Source organism: Myxine glutinosa, chromosome 1, assembly GCF_964187855.1.
Source record: "Myxine glutinosa chromosome 1, kmMyxGlut1.1, whole genome shotgun sequence".
In the NCBI taxonomy this organism is placed as follows: Eukaryota; Metazoa; Chordata; class Myxini; order Myxiniformes; family Myxinidae; genus Myxine; species Myxine glutinosa.
The window spans coordinates 280,028,193-280,046,463 of NC_136261.1; the positions used below are offsets into that span (position 1 = coordinate 280,028,193).

Here is an 18,271-nt window from a genome sequence, read left to right on the forward strand (position 1 = left end):
GTTTCTTCCAGAATGGCCCTGTACTTGAACTGGTTCAGGTTTCCATTCAGAACAACCAGGTCAGTTTTGCCCCCTGCATGAAAAGCAGCCCAAACGGTCACCCCACCACCTCCAGCATGGACTCTTGGCACTATACAATCTTTGTTGTAGGCTTCATGCACTTGTCTGCGCACTCGGACGCGGCCATCTTGACGATAGACCAGAAATCTAGACTCGTCACTGAAGATCACGTGATTCCAGTGTCCTGGCTGCCATTGACGGTGCTCTCTGGCCCACTGCAATCGGCGCTGGCGGTGTTGTCTGGTCAGGCGTGGCTTTCTCAGGGGACGCCTGGCACGATAGCCTGCTTGAACCAGTCGTTGGTTGACTAGCCTTCTGGATACAGGCACATTTGTCAGTTGCTGCCACTCAGCCCTAAGCCGATTAGCTGACTTGGTACGGCCATTGCGGACTAACCGGTGCAGCTGGCGATCATCCCTCCTTGTGGTTCTGCGGGGACGTCCTGGCCTCGGTATTGGAGTAGGGACACCCCTCTGAGCATTTCGTTTCAGGATCTTTGACACCTGACCTTGAGTGATGCCATACTGCCGAGCAATAGCATGCTGTTTCATGCTGTAATTTCGTAAAGCCACCACTCCATGACAAACAGCATTGTCGAGTTGACGGACCATCTCCAGAGGAAGCGGCAATAACTTTTGGAGACGTGCAGCAGTTGTTTTCCCCTCATACAGAACGCAACAACCCTTGTATACCCGACTGTGAAGCCAATCATCAAATGCACCTGTCCGTATCACGCCACCTGTGATATAATCCTGTTGTTGACTTCTTGCTGCGACAGACAATCAGTTAACATGGTTCTTTTAACAAATAAATCACCAAAGTGTAAAAGAAACTCACCAGATTGATATACTGAGTTAAGAAAGTAAACCCAAGTCAAGAAAAAAAAAATATTCCATATTAAATGCCAAGTCTGTATATGGAACTACCCAGACTCTTCTGAGAGCTAGCCATCCCACCAAATTGAGCAACTGGGCAAGAAGGACCTTGGTCAGGGAGGTGACCAAGACCCCAATGATCACTCTAATAGAACTACAGAGTTCCTTGGCTGAGATGGGAGAACCTGCCGGAAGGACAATAGTCTCTGCAGCACTTCACAAATCTAGACTTTCCTTGGAACAAATCACCAGTTCCTTGGAAGTTCATGATCCATCAGGTTTTTGAAGCAGAGTTATTCCTGGCTTTGCTTTCATGTGACTTTTCACACAAGACCAAAAACCTGAGGTTGGTTTTATCTTATTGAGTCGCTTTATTTTCAAAGGCAGATTTTGCATTTTTAACTTCCGCCATAGCAAAGTTTCTGGCTTTCTTACACCGTTTCCAATCATGCTCATTCCCACTCTGCTTAAACTTCTTCTGATGTTTATGCTTAATAGTTCTTAGTCATCCAGTGGTGGTCAGTGCGGTGATTGGATTCAAGAAAACTTTGGCACAATCATTGCACAGGCAAGAAATTGGCAGATGCAATTCAATGTTAGGAGATGTAAAGCGTTGGGTATGGGCAGGAATAAAATATATCAGCCTAGAGATGATATAATGGAAGGGTCAAGCAGTCACCACATTGTCAGACACCAATGGGTACAAGTTAATAGGATTTTAGGTTTTATTCAGTGGGGAATACTTTATCGGTCAAAGGAGATGGTGTCAACGTTATAAAGGAATATACTGAGGCCTCATTTGAGGAAGGACAAAGCTGCCATTGAAGGGTTTCAGCATAGAGTTACCAGATTAATTTCACAGCTAGATAGACAAAGCTAGGAGGAGTGGCTGAGGGAAGATGGCCTTTTTATTTTGGAAAGGAGGTGATTACAAAGAGATCTGTTTCAAAATTTGTGGATTAGGTGATTACGAGGCGATCGAGTGGATGTCGAGTTGGATTGGGGTTGTTTTGTGGGTTCAGTTGAATCATGGAAAGTGAATGTGCCTGTGGATGCTGAGGATGCGGATGTGGCATAGGAATTATTATGGATCTATTGGCCTCCTTGTATGTCAAGCTTTCCTTTTATTGCCATACTTTTTACTTGGGGGAGGGGATGGTCCTTACTGATGCCGTGGCAACATCAACTGGCATATCAAATATCCACTTTCACTGTGTAGGAGTGATTTCATAGTTTTAATTTTAAATTTGTCATTTTCCATTGCTCATCAATTCCCAGTATAGTGTGAACTAATTTTGCATCATGTTCTTATCTGCATGCGAGTAGACATTTATGAGTTCGTGGGCTTTCCGTCTCACCCGTTGGGTGCGATCTAGTCACAAGGGCCGCCGAGTGGTTATGCCTTCTTACGACTGTGTTCCCCAAATCCACCCAATTGTACTGAGTAGTGGATAAGTCAAGATAGCCAGGTACATGACAGATATACAAAAATAAATATTCTCAATTTGTGATTCCACAGAATCCATCGGCTTAACAGTAAACAGTCATGAAATGTATTCCTGAAAATAAAAAATCCGACACCTTGTGCCACCGGGCCCTCATTGTCATTTCGACATTTGATACCCGTTTAAGGAGATTACAACCAAAGAGGAAAAATCAGAGAGTGATGTGAACTGCAGTTTTGTTGTTCTCGGACCAGGTGAACTTAGACTGTTCTCAGGGCACAAATCCCTCTTCAATAGAAAGAAGGAATTAACAGCATCATGGTTTTTCTGTCGAAAAATCCATTGAAGTCGAGTGGATTTTCATCGAAGCAAATCGAGCAGTGTCCAAGTCTCTCCCACAAAACAGGTGTCAACATTGCAGCCATAGCCACTGGCGGCTTCAGACTTTAAAGTTCAAAGAGCACTCCGCACTTGGTTTGGCCCTCATCCAGCAGGACCAAACACGCACATATATAATCAAATTGGGAGTAGGTTGTTGTTAGACAGAGTGCAGAGCTCAGTCGCAGAAGGCCACGACATTCACTAACGTTAGTTACAAAATCACATCTTGTTCCGTGCTCTCCAACATCGGTCTCCAGCTTCTCCAGTGGGGATGCGGGACCTATAGGCACGTCGCAGAGGTGATAATCCCTCTAGTGCTCCAGTGAAAAATGACAAAGGCAACCAAAAACACTGAGTCAGGTAGACAAGATGACAGACAGAAGTTTTAACTTCAACAGGGATCAATCACCCTTGAGGACTAATAAAATCATGATAACGAACATGATTGTCCGAAAAATGAACACCCCTTTTGTTTTTACCATGCATTCCATTCGAAAGCTTAAGGTTGAATGATGGATGGATTATTTTGTTATCCAGGAGAGGTGGAACAGGTGCATGTAAAGAGTAAGGACATTGTTTACAGTGAAATGCTGAAGTCCACTCCTTCATTACCCTTTTCTCTTGTCTGTATCGAATGGTTTCCCCGAGTCCGTCCTGTCTTGCTCTTTGCTTTAGTTTTTCGAGATCAAAGTCCATAAGAATGTCGATCCTGACTCTTGTACCTGTCTGCCATAACTTATACTCTCGCTGCATCCCATCCCTCTGTAGCTCTGCTTTTTAACACTGATGTTATTCGTCTCTGTGTCTTCTTGGCCAGTACCCATCTGCCCTGTAGTCATAGGTCTAGTCTACCTGCTACCTTGTGTTGTCAAGCTTTCATGAACTTTGATCTCTGCATAAATAATAAAAAACCGGCTAGAATAATAGTTTCTTTTTGTATTGTAATTACACCGCGCGTGCGAAGCGAATAGCGGAGTTCAACAATTGGTTCACTTCTGTCTGTCTGTTATCAACCAACGTCAGTTATGATTGAGGAACAACTTCATATCAATTGAATGTTGTATTTTGAACACGAATTGGAACACGAACTTGTAGTTTAACAGTACTTTGGATTCGATTTCATCGCGATCGCTCGCGCAGAGGAGTGAGATAATATTGTACCCTGTCTGTCTGCCTGGCAGTGAAATAAAATGGAAAAGAATTCCAAGCAGGAGACGTACTGTTTTTGGAGACATCATAAAGGAAACAAACAACAAGCATGAATAACTCATTCGACGTGTTAAATAAGGTGGTGTAAAAGCTGCTGCATCAATGGCAGTAAACTTCTGATTTTCTTTTCTACAACCTTAAAATAAGCATTATATTTAAATTGAATCATATACTTGAACACTCATCATCATCATCATCCACCGTTTAGAGGCCATTTTTCCCCGCAAAGCGGGGGTTGGCCTTTTCGGGGACCGTGGTAGTTGTTGTTTTTTGGTCCCCTTTTTGAAGCAATGTTTTACGGCCGGATGCCCTTCCTGACGCCAACCCTTTTTGCCGCCTTCAACGACAAACAGGGAATTACCAGTGAACTGGTACATGTCATCCTGGTGTTTAACCTTCCATTCGAACACTGTAGAACACAAATCACCTTTTTGGCACTTTCAAAACATTTTTGTTTAACAGCACTTGGACAAAATATTACGCATTTTACGTAATCACGACCAATCAAATTTTCTGCTCGTAGACCCCGCCCATGTGCTTATTTCTCAAGACAGCGCACACTTGTTAAGGTGTTCTATGAACTCTCTAGTTTGATATCATTAAGTTACTTCCCTGATGATTTATTTATTTACATGAGGTTTTCGGTGCTGACTTACAGATGAAAGTATAATTTATACATAACAGGCAAAGAAAGAGCAACAAAACTTTCACTTTTAAAAACATGTTCTCCAATGGTGTAATAAGAAAATATTGCTATCGTTATTGTATTAAACTAGGGCATTGCCCGTACTATATCTATATCTAAAATTATATCCCCCCCCCTCTATTTACATGAAATGGTTTGGTCCAAAGCGAACGGCTTGCGAGTACGGTGACAATCCCCCCCCTCTATTTACATGCAATGGTTTGGTCCAAAGCGAACGGCTTCCGGAGTTTGGTAAAGAAATCGCCATCGCGTGCACAAACGCGCAGGAAACCGAATGAATCGCAAATTCGGTTTTATTAGTTTTAAAACATAGTTTAACGCCAACATAGTTTGCAAACGTGAAATAAATGAATACGCTGTCAAATGTGCCATCCGAGGCAGAGTGTGTCCTCCACGTTCGGCACACGCGATCGTTCGCTGCTCTCTGATTGGTTGAATCGTTTTTTGGACATAGCTCGGTAAGTAATTGTCCGATTAATATGAAACCTTGAAAAGGCACATCCTCGGGTCCCCAGCAATATACCTGGCAAGTTAAAAGTATATCGGACCCGTGGTTGTCGAGAAACAGCGGTCACAGACAAACAGACGTACAGACGTACAGACAGAGATTACTGGAATTATAGATAGATGTACATGACTACTTTTACTTGTAGTGTATTTTGGTAAAATGTATACAAAACCTTAGAAACAAGTATTTATGGATTTTGGCTGGCACCATATAGCTTAGAAGGGGCAGACAGGATGGTATAGACCTAGGGGTACGCACACTCACCTCAGATGGATGTTAAACTGGGCGTCCCGTCTGCTAACATTAGTTGGTGAACGCTAAAGATCCCACAGTGTCCTTCGCGAAGAGTAGGCGAGCTATCGCTGACATCCTGAACAAATTACAAATTGCTGCTCTAACTACTGCTGGGAAGGCAGTGGCAAACCACCCAGTATCACCCTTGCTCAGGAGGATGCACCCTGTAAATATTATGGAACATGAGAGAGAGAGACAGAGAGAGAAAGCGAGAGAGAGAGAGAGAGACAGAGACAGAGAGAGAGACAGAGAGACAGAGTGAAAGAGAGAGAGAGACAGAGAGAGAGAGAGAGACAGACAGAGAGACAGAGAGAGAGACAGAGAGAGAGAGAGAGAGAGAGAGAGAGAGAGAGAGATAGAGAGAGAGAGAGAGAGAGAGAGAGAGAGAGAGAGAGAGAGAGAGAGATATATAGATAGATAGATAGATATTAATTAGAAGAATGTTCACGTATATTTAAGCTCTTTACCCTGGGGTTAAATTTCTATAAACTACATGTCATCCTGGTGTTTAACCTTCCATTCGAACTTCCATTGGTTCCTTCTTCTCGTAACCCCTGTCTCCCCGTCCCCATTGGTTGCCCCCTCCTTCCTCTACCCCGCCCCCCCACCCCCCCTCGATTTTCATCTCATTTCTGCTATTATCTTCATCTTCAGTATCCTTACCGGTTTCTTTTTTTATTACACAAGGTATTCATTTCCTTTTGGGGTTATAATGCACGAGTTTCCCTTTATAGTTTAAATTGTTCAGGTGTGCCATTGTTTAAATCAGTGGTTCTTAACCTTTTTAAAGGCGCCGAACCCTAACGAAACCCACCGAACACTCGTGGAACCCCTCAAATTTGACCAAAAAATTAAGAAGAATTGCATCTTAATGCGTTTTCTGTTCTTCTTTTCGGGAGGCGATCTGGGAAATGCACGTTTTTGTTTTGGCAAGGGCCACCCTCAAATCATTTTCGCATGCAAGCCTGCTCCTTTTCTTTGTTTTAATGTCCACCAGTTTCGAAAACGCATGCTCGCAGAGATACGTTGTAACGAACGGCGTGATGATCTCAAGGGCAATTTTAGCGATGTGAGGATACCCTTCCATTTGGCGGCACCAAAACGTTGCGAGCGTTGTTGTGCTGAAGAGTTGTTGTTGAGTCTGGCTCTGCTGAAGTTCAATGAGGTCGTCGAGGTATTGGTCATTGACATCTGCCGTTGCAACGTCAAAAGTAAACGGCTGCCGCACCAATGCTGGATATTGCTCTTGGTCGGGGAAGTAGCCGTCGAATGACTTTCCCAGCTCATCCAAGTGCGTGGCAATCGCTTGCTTCAGCTCCCCCGGTACAGCAGTGCCTCCAACTTCAGACTGATCTTCGATCCCGCTCACGCACTCGTCCAGTAGCGAAAAGTTCGCGAAGTTGTCGTTCTCTGTTCGCCACCTCCACAACAGTAACTTCTTTCGGAAAGCACTCAGCTTTTCTTCAGATTCGATGACATTCACTCCACCGCCCTGCATCTGGCAATTGAGATGATTGAGTGCGTCAAAGATGTCAGCCAAGTACGCCAAGGCGAGGATGAACTCTGACTCTTGGAAGTGCGTTGCATGGCAATGCTGGTGTTCTCGCAAAAACAGGGCTAATTCTACACGCAAGGCAAAAACACGGCTCACTACCTTCCTTCGTGATAACCATCGAATGTTAAGAGTGGTAGAGAAGGACTTCGAATTCAGAGCCCATTTCATTGCACAGCTCTTTGAAGATGCGATGATTCAGAGCACGGCTTCGCACGTAATTCACAGTTTCAACGACGATTTTCAGAACATTTGCCAGTTTTGGAGGCAGGGCTTTTGATGCCAGCGCGTGTCTGTGCAGGACGCAGTGCGTGACGATGATGTGTGGTGCATCGGCCTTCACCAGCGCTCCAAAACCGGAGTTGCATCCCAGCATGGCTGGAGCTCCGCCCGAGCAAACTGCAGACACCATGTTCCACGAGAGGCCGTTGCTTCTGAAGAAGTCGTCCACAAGCTTCTTCACGTCAGCTGCCTTCGTCGTTGTTGTGAGAGGCTTGCAGAACAGAAAGTCTTCCTTGATCTAGTCTCCTTTGACATAACGCACAAATATGTGCGTTATGGTCTCGTCGAGTCTCGAAACGTCGGTGGTCTCGTCGAGTTGAAGGCTGAATTTTGTCGGGCTCGCGACTAAATCTGCAACTACCTGGGCGAGGATGTCGTCGCTCATGTCATCGATTCTGCATCTGATGGTGTCATTTGAGAGTGGAACGAGAGACAACTTGTTTTCAGCAGCTTTTCCCAGCATGATGTTGGCCATCTTCAACGCGGCCGGTTTGATGAGTGTCTCACCAACGATGTGCAGTTTGCCCTGCTTTGCGATCAGGTATGCAACTTCATACGATGCGGTGAGGATCGGTTTGTCAATTGGAACGAAGCTGAGAGTGGGCAAGGTAGCACTCGCGTCGAATCGGACTCTCTTCAATTTGAATTCATCCAACGTTGCATCTTTGTACTGCCCCTTGCCGTGCAGTTTTTTGAAGTGTTCCCGTAGTTTTGCTGGTGCTAGGCTGGAGTTGCTCAACTTTACATTGCAAAGCATGCATTGAGGACGCTGACTTCCGTCCCGTTCCGTCAAACACGTGAACCCGTACCGCACGTAATCCTCCGACCACTTTCTTTTTTTGCTTGACATACTGCAAAAAAAAAAAAAAGGAACAAACTGATCTTAATTGAGTTCGGGCAAATAATTATATGACAAAAATTAAAAAAGGAACATGCTTAAATATAATCAGTACCCCTCTGAAAACTGAGAAATTTTAACGAAGAAAACATAACTTGTAGTTACGATGACGGGATTTACTATCTACTCAACTCTATGTCACCTCAAATCCCATTATAATATTACATAGAAAACTGCAAATTGTTAGTTTTGAATTGCGACCAAAGGAGTTATATCACCTCCACCTAATTTTCTGAGTAATTCAATCATATTTTATAATCACCATCCACTTTTGACTTTAATATAACTCAAAACCCGCCCTGCATATCCACAAACATTTCCAACTTACTTTTCAATTAATCAGTAACTCCAAAGTAAGGCGCGACCAATGACGCACGGCACCCAGCAAGCTAATCGAGGCTATTCATTGGAATTTCCGAACACCTGCAAAGTCCAAAATCCAGTAAGCAAGTAAGCACCACCAACAGAATAATTAGCAAGTTGCTCATTGATTCAACTTACTACAGTCAGTGTAAAAAAAAATATATAACCACCTTTAGAGGCCATTTTTCCCCGCAATGCGGGGGTTGGCCTTTTTCGGGAACCGTGGTTGTTGTTGTTTTTTGGTCCCCTTTTTGAAGCAATGTTTTACGGCCGGATGCCCTTCCTGACGCCAACCCTTTTTGCCGCCTTTAACGACAAACAGGGAATTACCAGTGAACTGGTACTCAATTAGCCGACCTCGGAAGGATGACAGGCTGAGTCAACCCCCCTGGTGTTAATTCAGCGATCGACCAGGATTCAGAACCCAGGATCCTAGGATCCTAAGCTGGCACCCTAGCCGCTGGCCCAACACCAGGGTTCCAGTCAGTGTGAAACAACTTATCTGAAACACAGACCAGAGAAACCATGAATGGGATGGGAATACAATTACAAATAACATTTCCATTCGTTCGTAACATACATAGCATAATAATAATAATAATAATAATAATAATAATAATAATAATAATAATAATAATAAGCGTAATTACACATAGATTCAAAATTGATACAAAACTAAAAAAACAAAAAAAAACAAATTGCAATGCGTTTTGGACCTCCGCCGAACCCCTGAGACTGGCTCATTGAACCCCTGGGGTTCGGTAAAACCCAGGTTAAGAACCACGGGGTTAAATGGTCAAATGTTTCACCCCAACTTTTCTATTGTCTACCCATCAGCTTATCAGATCATTTTAACATGTGGACGGCAAATAATGTCGAAAATGCAGCAACGCTGAACACCTTGTTTCATTTCGAACAATTGCCTCGGTGTACCTGCAATATGTCAGTGAGAAATTGAAAGGGGGCAGAGCAGAGGTGCCAGAGGCGGAGACTACACGAGAGGGAATGAAAGGAAGGTAGGGACGGTGAAGGAAGGAGGATGGGGGTAAGAGCGGCCTTGGGACATATTTCAGCAGCAATTGCCCAGGTAAGTAGAGATACAGGTCGCTCTGTGTAATCTCTTTTGTAGTTTTTTGTAGTGTGCGAGTTAATGTTTGTGTGTGTGTGTGTGTGTACGTGTGTGTGTGTGTGTGTGTGTGTGTGTGTGTGTATATATATATATATATTTATGTGTGTGGTGTGTATGTGTGTGTGTGTGTATGTATATGTGTATATGTGTGTGTGTGTGTCTCTGTGTGTGTGTGTGTGTGTGTGTGTGTGTCTGTGTGTGTGTGTGTATGTATATATATATGTGTGTGTGTGTGTATGTGTGTGTGTGTGTGTGTGTGTGTGTGTGTGTGTGTGTGTGTGTATGCGTGTGTATGGGTGTATGCACACGTGTGTGTATATGTTTATGTGTGTGTGTGTGTTTGTGTGTACATGTGTGTGAGTATGCATATGTGTGTGTGTGTGTGTATATATATATATATGTGTGTGTGTGTGTGTATATATATATATATATATATGTGTGTGTGTATATATTTGTGTGTGTATGTATATGTGTGTGTATGTGTGGCTGTGTTGTGTACATGTGTGCGGTATGTATATGTCTGTGTATTTATGTGTGTATGTATGTACGTGTGTGTGTGTGTGTGTGTATGTACGGTATATGTGTATATGTACACGTGTGTGTATATGTATGTATGTGTGTGTGTGTGTGTGTGATTGTGTGTGTGTGTGTGTTATCTTTGTTTGTCAGTTATCAGAAGTACGAATAACCTTGAAGTTAATCTTGAAATACATTTTGAGTTTTAATATCTGTTATTCAATGTAAAAATCGACCTTGTTTTCCATTTTAAATTTTCTGCTGAAGTTTGTGTCCATTCGTGACAGTAATGAGGCGGGATCAGGGTTCCTCTTCACTTGTTTAAATGTTTTTTTTGTTTTTCCTTGAGTGCACATTTTCATGTACGAGTGGAGAAGTCTTGCGTCAATAAATCCCACGCTTGGCAACGGTAGCCATTGCGGGAGCACGTTGGTGTTGGTGGGGTTTGTCGTAGTGAGAGGCGAATTAATCAGGAAGGAGACAGGACACGAGAGGCGCCATGGATGTGTAGGCCTACTGCTCCAGGAATGTAGATGTCGTTGTAGAATGTGGTAGGACCGGTTGAGCTGCATGCCCACTGTTTGGATTGAACGATTGGCATGGTGGCCTATTTGCTTTGTTTTGAACTCGACCTCAAGTCATACCGCTATTAGAACAACATTAGCAGCCATTTTGCCATTATTTCGTGCAGTCAGCAACCACTTGGCTCGTCAAAATTAACCACGTGCCCAGTTTTTCGGACAACCAGTCCAGATGGTTTGGTCATTAAAGGTCACAGGAATAAGCCATGGCTATCCAATGACCAGCATTTGCACAGCTACAGGTGAAAGTTGCGTTATCAGCTGGATGTAGGTTCAGCAACTTCGTGCAGTATGGTAGCTTAGTAGTAGTAGTAACACTAGTAGTACTGTATAGTGAAGCCAGCAACTCACCAATAATCATATAACTAGTTACCAACATCCAGCCAAAAGCAAGATGTCAAATTCTGCCTTTTAATTATATTTATTATTTATTTATTTTTGTTTACTTTAATCTTCGGCGCATGGCTCGTACATGCATCACATTTAGGACAAAGACAAAAATATACTGGAACAGCAGGCACTTTTTTTTTGTATACAAGATCGAAGTTCGTGTAAGAGCTAACATCAATCAAAAAAAGACAAACGGACACACACAACATACAATAAAGGGAGCGGGAGACAAGATGGGGAGAGATAGGGAAGCACACAAGTTCAACAGCAGAGAACAGGGACAACGGAAGATCTGTGGGAGGGAGAAGGCTTTGGGGGAGGAGGCATGGGAAGGGGAGGTGGGGGGATTAAGGTATAAAACACATGGACACTGCGAGAACTTCCAGGAAAGAAAGAAGTTGGGATTAAAAAAAAAAAAAAAAGTGGATCTGGGGTGAAATAACGGGGGTAGAAGAGATCAAGGTTAGGGATGGGGGAAGATAAGAGATGGTGGTGCGCTCGTATAGAGCATATCTCCACCAGGCTGAACAGTTTGCGTTTTGTATCCACTGATAGGTCGGAACTGGATTCGGACCTAAACCAAAAGCTAATCGGCTTGTTCTTGTCACTTACTCAACTCATCCACCAAGTTTTGTCAAGTCGTCCACAACGTTTTGAAATATCATGCTATATATCGTTTTTGGCCCCATCACTCAATGGTGAAGAATCATTTTGAAAAATTTTAAGTTCTCGTATCTGGATACGGATTCCCATATTCACCAAAATTGAATCAATTCGTCCATGTCATACATCCAACCTGCCCCCCAAATTTCGTCCAGATCCGTTCATAACCTTTTGAGATATTGTGATATGTATCGGTTTTAGCCCTACATATCACTCAATGGTGAAGACAACAACAACAACAACAACAACATGCATTTTAAGGCCATTTTCCCTGCAAGAGCGGGGGTTAGCCTTGCGGTCCCCATGACAATCTTCTTCATTTTGCCCTATTTTCTGCATCTCTCCTTGTTAACCCCCTTGCCCGCATTTCTTCTTCCACCATCTTTAGCCAAGTCTTTCTTGGTCTTCCCCGTCCTCTACTTCCTTCTACATTCATTTCCATCACTCTTCTCAACCAGTCACTTTCATCCTTCCTCAACACATGACCAAACCATCTCAACCTGTTCCTCTTCACAGCATCAATCACAGGCTCTATTCCCATCATCTTTCGCAATTCATCATTTGTCTTCCTCTCTCTCAACGATACTCCACACATCCACCGAACCATTCGCATATCCACCCTTTCCAGCCTTCGTTGCTGCTCTATGTTCATTACCCATGTCTCGCTCCCATAAATCATAACACTTCTCACACATGCAGCACACACCTTTCCCTTCAGCTCAACAACACTCCCCTCCTCATCAGCACGCCACTCAGTTCCCGAAACTTCTTCCATGCACATCTCACTTTAGCAACCGTTGCTGAGTCTGATCCACCTTCTCCATTCAGCATGTCTCCGAGGTAGCAAAATGTTTTCACACCTTCCACCTTCACGCCGTCTCCAAGATCCAACTCAACATTTCCTCCATCTGCAGCTCCCTCTGTGCACACCTTACATTTGAATGTAGCTGCCACACTGGTTAATGACCCTCTCAGACCACTACATTTTTGATGAACCCACTCAGCGCACATTGCACATTGAATGGAGTTCACTCCGACGCCCTTCCTGCACACAGCACATGGCCACTTCCCAGTTCTTTCCACCTCACCACATGCTTTACCACTTGCCATCACCTTCGTCTTTCCGATATTCACCTTCAGACCTTTTGTCTCCATACATTCCTTCCACTTGTTCATCTTTTCCTTCAGTCCATCCATACTTTCCGCAATCAACACCAGATCATCTTTTTTGTATACTGAATCGAGGCTCGTGAAAGAGCTAACATTTATTTCACAAACAAATCAACCAGATGCATACAACAACTCCCACGATATACCCTCCTTTACGTTCTGAGCCAGCACCTCCATCACAGCTACAAATAGTAGTGGACTTAGTACCGACCCCTGATGCACTCCCACCTTCACCTCAAACTCACCACTGTTACCGTCCTTCGTCCTTACAGCTGTGCGCGCTCTTTTGTACATTGCCATCACGACTGTGATCAACCATTCCTCCACTCCTAACTTCCTCAATGCCCATGTCAATACTTCGCGTGGAACCCTATCGAATGCTTTCTCCAGATCAACAAACACAAGAAAAAACTTCTTCCTCTTCTCCATGTACTTCTCCTGCAACTCCCTCACAATAAAGAGCGCGTCTGTCGTTCCTCTTCCTGGCATAAATCCAATCTGCATTTCGTCGATCTTCACCTTCTTCCTTATCCTCCTCTCCAACACCCTTTCCAATACCTTCATTCCATGCTCCAATAACTTTATCGCTCGGTACGAGCCACACTCCAGAGGGTCACCTTTCCCCTTGTATAGAGGGACGAGGGTACTCAGTTCCCAATCCACTGGTATGCGGCCTTCTTTCACCACCAGATTACAGATCTCTGTCATTCTCTTCACACCCCAACTTCCTGCTGCCTTCAACATATCTCCCACAACTCCCGTCGGCCCTCCCGCTTTTCTACTCTTCATTGCTTTTATCGCTTCCTCAACTTCCTTCTCAGTTATCTTCTCTGCCGGTCCTAAAACTGGGTTACTCTCGATGTTGCCATCCCATTCATTCTCTGTATTCAACAGCATTTCCATATATCTTTTCCATCTTCCTTTAATTCCATCTGGGTCCACAACGATTTGTCCGACTTCATCCTTCAATCAACTCACCCCCATCATATCACACCTCTCTTTCGCTATCTGCTTTGCAATCCTGAATACCGCTCTCTGACCCTCTTCCGAATCCAAGCGTTCTCCGAACATTTTCCTACATGCCTCCTGCGCCTTTGCTACCTCTTTCTTTGCAGCCTTCTTGGCTGCCTTATAACTTTCATGCTCTGCTTTTTCTGCTCCCGTACCCTTTGCCTTCTGCCACTCCTTGAACTTCTTCCTCTTCTCGTCAATCCTCTTTCCACCTTCATCATCTCACCACCATGTTTCTGAGTGCCTCGGTGGTCCTTTTGTCCATCCACATACCTCACCAACGGCTCCCAACAGACGATCTTTCATTGACATCCAACCACTTTCAAGCTCAACCACATCATCCTCTACCCTACTCAGCCTCTCTTTTAATGCCTCCCTTACTGTCACCTCTTTCAACCTCCACACCTTCATTCTCGGTTGGTACTTCACCCGCCGAGCTCTCCTCGCACCTTTCACCCTTATGTCGCAGACAACCAAGTGGTGCTGTGAAACAGCCTCCTCCCCCCCGGGATCACCTTTGTGTCCCGGAGGTGCCCCCTATCTCGCCTACGCACCATCAGGTAGTCAACGGTTGTCGTCGACCCACCTGATGTGTATGTAACAAGCTTATTATCCTCTTTCTGAAACTGAGTATTACAAATCAACAAATCAGCTCCATCAGCAAACTCCAAAATCCTTTCACCTTCTCCATTTCTCACACCATATCCATAACCCCCATGAACTCCCTCAAAACCATCCATACTCCTTCCCACATGTCCATTTAGGTCTCCTCCTACCACATCAACTTCCTCATCTTTCACGTTTTCCATCAGCTTCTCTATCGCACACCAGAACTTGTCTTTCTCTTCATCGCTCCGACCAACCTGCGGAGCATATCCCGAGATGACATTCACCAAGACCTTTCCAATCATCATTTTCACCATCATCAACCTATCACTCACTCTAGTCACACTCGCCACACGGTCGACAAACTCCTCAGAAAACAGGACACCAACACCAATCACGCCCTCAGGGCACCCTTGCCACACAAACTTGTATTTCTGTCCCTGCCTACCCTTCACCATTCTCACACCACTTCCCTTCCATCTCGTCTCTTGCCCACAACATATGTCCATTGTCCACTCTTCTTCTGACCAATACTTCCACCACTTCTCCTGATCTCCCTGTCATTGTCCCTACATTCCATGTCCCAAACCTCAGAAACCGATCTCCACTTCGGGCTGTACCCTGCCCATATGTAGTTGTAATTGTCATGGTTCTCTTTTTGAAGCAATGTTTTTATGGCCGGATGCCCTTCTTGACGCCAACCCTCTTAGTCGCCTCCTACGACACGCAGGGATATGGTGTACCTATTTTAAACCAGGGTACACACCGGGAACTCAATGGTGAAGAATCACTTAGAAAATCCTCTAATCTGGATCCAGATCTGAATCTTCACGAGAATTGAATAATTTCTTCCTTGTCACACACCCGACCTGTCCACCAAATTTCATTCGAATCCGGCCACAACGTTTTGGGATATCCTGTTCACAGACAAACAGACAGACAGACAAATAGGGGTGAAAACATAACCTCTATCCACCTTCGGTGGTGGAGGTAACAACAGTATACCTTTTAGAATTTAGATGAAAACTAGTTGCTAACATCCAGTAGCACATGACTTAATTGACAGTGGACAAATTATTTTCATCCTTTTGCTTAGTTCCAGCCATTCATTATAATATGAAGCCTCTGAAAAGTATCTGCTATGAATTGAGAAATCTGTTTGTGTCGTCAGGTTTTAGGGCCATGATCAGTAAACCATCTATAATTGGACGTGTATTGTGGTTGTTCATTTTGATATATCACTTTCTTTTTTTGAATACATAGTCGAGGATCGTGGAACAGCTGGTACTCGTACATTGAACGGAACAGCAGAGGGGGTTGATGGGGGTGGGGTGTTGGAGGGGAATGACACCAACAGCAGAGCCTCAAAGGTCAAGACAGAAGGGGGCACACAAATAATGGATTGGGGGTAGGAGAGCATGCATGGGGTGGACAAGATCGGGGATACAGAAGGAAACTCTCAGGAGGAAAAACTGGAAATTTGGAATGTAGGATTGGAGAAGGGGGAAGTTAACGAGGCTAGAAAAGATCATGGTTTTGGTATGGTGGCGAACAGCTGTCTTGAAGTCGCGTAGGGTAGAATGGGATTGAAGAGAATGTAGAAGTTGATTCCACAGGTGGAAAAAAGAGGAACGAATGGGTGGAGGTGAGCAGTAACCCTGAATTTGGGTAGTTTCACCAGACGGGGGTTGATGATGGATCATGTGTGCCCTGCAGAAACCTTGGGAGTGGCGAGGGGGGGGGGGGGGGGGGGGGAGGGGGGACAAAGCACAGAAAGAGCAGAGGGTGCAAGACCAGAAAGGAGCCAGTAGAACACGGAGACCACCGACCTGTCTGCGATGGCGAAGTGATAGGCCCATAGACTCGGCTTCATCACGGGAGATTCCAATAATCTCGAAGGCCGTCGTTTCCACGGCATGAGGCTGATCAAGATGTGAGGCAGGGAGCGAGCCCAGAGGGGAGAGCAGTACTCCACATCAAGGTGCAAATGAAGGCCTTGTAGGTGGACAGGAGTTCAGGTGTGCCAAGGAAGGACTTTGTACGACGGAGGATGCGCAGTCGGCGACTGGCTTTGGAGGCCAACTTTGAAATGTAGTTTACCCAAGAAATATCATGGCTGATTGTGAGATGCAGGAGTTTGAATGACTGAAATTCCTCAAAGGGATTGTTAAGAAAGTAGATGGGAGGTATTCAGCCCATTCTGTAGATAGGAGAGATTTAGCTTTCCAGATTTAGCCCCATTCAAGAAGTTCCACTTTGCTTTCCTTGTCTCCAGTCAAATATCCATTGTTATTTCTAAAAGCAGCAATACTGGTTTGCTAAGTGTTTTTGTTTTGATGACTTCATGACTTCTACCATTAATGTAGAAATGTACTTTTTTCTTTAATAACAATATTAGACATTTAATAAAGATGCCATGTATTGAATTTTTTAATGGGATATACACAGTAACACAGGAGCAAATGCATATTTGTGCAGTTATGTGAGAACATAGTTATCAAAAATTATTGGATCACACATTTTTTTAAATGCAGACTGAGGTCAATTACATGTTCTCATCAGTTGTAGTTTTTGCAAAAGTTTGATGTTTGTGAAAGTTTGCAGCATCTTTCAAAAAAAGACTTTCAAGAAAAGACTTTCAAAAAAAACTTTTTCAAGAAAAGACTTTCAAAAAAAACTTTTTCAAGAAAAGACTTTCAAAAAATGAATCTTTCAAAAAAACTATTTTTCAAGAAAAGATTCAAAAAAAGAATCTTTCAAAAAAAGACTTTCAAAAAAAGAATCTTTAAAAAAAAAACTTTTTCAAGAAAAGACAAAAAAAGAATCTGTCAAAAAAACTTGTTCAAGAAAAGACTTTCAAAAAATGACTTTCAAGAAAAGACAAAAAAAGAATTTCAAAAAAAATCTTTTTCAAGACAAGACTTTCAAAAAATGACTTTCAAGAAAAGACTCAAAAAAAGAATCTTTCAAAAAAAACTCTTTTTCACAAAAAGACAAAAAGAGAATCTTTCAAAAAAACTTTTTCAAGAAAAGACTTTCAAAAATGACTCTTTCAAGAAAAGACTTTCAAAAAAATCTTTCAAAAAAAACTTTTTCAAGAAAAGACTTTTAAAATGACTTTTTCAAAAAAAGACTCGAAAAAAAGAATCTTTCAAAAAAAACTTTTTTCAAGAAAAGACTTTCCAAAAATGACTTTCAAGGAATGACTTTCAAAAAAAGGCTCTTTAAAAAAAACAAAGCAAGTTGCTTTTCCAGCGAAGAGTCAGTCACCATTCATCCGCCCTTGATACCTCACACCATTCAGTCGGCAAGAAAGTGGAAAAGTCATGCAAGGAGAATACTCTTGAAATTGCACGAAACCAAACTCTATCGTGTAATAGGGAGAGTGTCTGCTCTGAGTCTGATAGGTCGATAGTTCGAACGGAGTCGGACCAAAGACTTTAAAAATGGCACGTGCTGCTTCCTTGTTCGATGCTCAGCATTTAAAAAGATATACCATGGGCAAACAACCATAGGATGGCAACCATGGTGCTGGCTTTGATGGGCCAAATGGCCTACTTCTCCTCCTCTGTTGAAGTTCCTTGTAAGGGAACTTGTATAAACACCCTAAAAAGTTTCTCACTATGGGAGAA

General features: G+C 43.5%; 2 protein-coding genes across 9 annotated transcripts in view; both read left to right on the forward strand.

The window, feature by feature from the left end:
• The window catches only part of LOC137411284 (BCL2/adenovirus E1B 19 kDa protein-interacting protein 3), a 204,811-nt gene that overhangs the window by 31,592 nt on the left and 154,948 nt on the right, over positions 1-18,271 (forward strand). The gene's annotated exons all lie outside the window — the stretch shown is intronic.
• The window catches only part of LOC137438127 (uncharacterized), a 92,996-nt gene that overhangs the window by 27,895 nt on the left and 46,830 nt on the right, over positions 1-18,271 (forward strand). For 4 of the 8 annotated variants that reach the window (XM_078766642.1, XM_068133121.2, XM_078766649.1 and 1 more), the window contains exon 1: positions 9,567-9,660. The exons of 2 other annotated variants lie outside the window; for them this stretch is intronic. The gene's annotated coding sequence lies outside the window, so the exon portion shown is untranslated. Of the gene's footprint in view, positions 1-9,559; positions 9,661-18,271 lie in introns of those variants that run through there. 2 more of the 8 variants (XM_078766633.1, XM_078766651.1) reach the window with 2 other exon arrangements.